Source organism: Bison bison, unplaced genomic scaffold (assembly GCF_000754665.1).
Source record: "Bison bison bison isolate TAMUID 2011002044 unplaced genomic scaffold, Bison_UMD1.0 scf7180017864481, whole genome shotgun sequence".
Taxonomy (NCBI): domain Eukaryota; kingdom Metazoa; phylum Chordata; class Mammalia; order Artiodactyla; family Bovidae; genus Bison; species Bison bison.
This window is the reverse complement of record NW_011495041.1, coordinates 2,852,153-2,853,712: the sequence shown is the minus strand read 5'-3', so window position 1 is coordinate 2,853,712 and position 1,560 is coordinate 2,852,153. Positions and strand designations below refer to the sequence as shown.

The 1,560-nt window shown below is 45.0% G+C and overlaps 1 protein-coding gene across 1 annotated transcript in view; it reads left to right on the top strand.

Annotated features, from left to right (window-relative positions):
• HUNK (hormonally up-regulated Neu-associated kinase) overlaps nucleotides 1–1,560 on the top strand; it is a 137,473-nt gene that overhangs the window by 107,506 nt on the left and 28,407 nt on the right. The window lies entirely within an intron of this gene.

Below are 1,560 nucleotides of genomic sequence, written 5' to 3'. Positions count from 1 at the left end.
TGTGTGACCCCAAAGACGGCAGCCCACCAGGCTCCCCCGTCCCTGGGATTCTCCAGGCAAGAACACTAGAGTGGGTTGCCATTTCCTTCTCCAATGCATGAAAGTGAAAAATGAAAGTGAAGTCACTCAGTCATGTCCGACTCTTTGAGACCCCATGGACTGCAGCCTACCAGGCTCCTCTGTCCATGGGATTTTCCAGGCAAGAGTACTGGAGTGGGGTGCCATTGCCCTCTCCAGTTATGGTTCTGAGGTCCCACCAAAAATGTCTCCAGACTCTGGCAGGGCTACAGAGCTTTCTAGCCAGATGTGCTTGCTTTCTGCTCACAGAGTATTGTCCTTGCCTCTGTCTTCAGGAATGTAAAATGTTGTATCTGATGACATACCTCCACTACCAACACATGTATTCCCTATGTCCTTCTCCTGCTTTCATGTTCTACATAGCTGCTACTTCTTGCCAGTGTGTGCCTGGACAAGTTACTTTCCTGCTGTGGGCCTCAGTTTCTTCATCTGTTAAATGGGGATAATAATGGTTTATTGTTGTTGTTTAGTTGCTAAGTCATGACCAACTCTTTTGTGACCCCATGGACTGTAGCCCGCCAGGCTCCTCTGTCCATGGGATTTTCCAGGCAAGGATACTGGAGGGGTTGTCATTTCCTTCTCCAGGAGATCTCCCCAACCCAAGGACTGAACCCACGTCTCCTGCATTGGCAGGTGGTTTCTTTACCACTGAGCCATCAGGGAAGCTCTGGTACCCTTTGTAAGACTGTCGTGAAGAATAAATGGATTTATTTTCTCTCTTCCCCATTGCCATGTAAACTCCATGAAGCAGGGACTTGCATGAGCAAATAAGTAGATATATACACACCTGGCATTCATTTTGGGGCATTCTATCCCAAGGGAGTTTATCTTCGTATCACTCCTGTGTAGAAGCTTTAACCTGTCCTCTGAGAGCATCCAACTTCACAGCTGCATCCCAAATCCCCTCTTTGTGAACTTGAGAGCTCACATTGTTCCTTTAAACATGGTCTGGTCTGGCTCCTGAATACCCTTCTTTCCCAACCCAACATCCACCCAAACTACATGGGCTCTACCCAGTTCAATAAATACATTTTAAGAAAAAAAAATGTCAGATTCTAAAGAAATTTGGGATGAATAGGGAAATTGGAATACAGTCTAGATATCAGAGAATAGTAAGAGATTTCTAAAATTTTGGGGATGTTTTGAAGGTATTATGATCCTGCAGGAGATGTCATTGGTTTTTAAAGATGCATCCTGAGGTGTTTAGGAAAAAAAAAAAAGTTTGTGATTTGAAATACTTTAGTAAAGGAAGAAAGAGGGAAGTGAAGGGAAGAAGGAAGGACAGGAGAAAGGAAAGGAAAAAAGAAAGGGAGAAAGAAAGAAAGAAAGGCAAAGTGCTAACAGTTAGTTCAACCAGGCACTCAGTTCAGTTCAGTTCAGTCTCTCAGTCATGTCTGACTCTTTGCAATGCCACAGACCGCAGCATGTCAGGCCTCCCTGTCCATCACCAACTCCCAGAGTTCACCCAAACCCATGTCCATT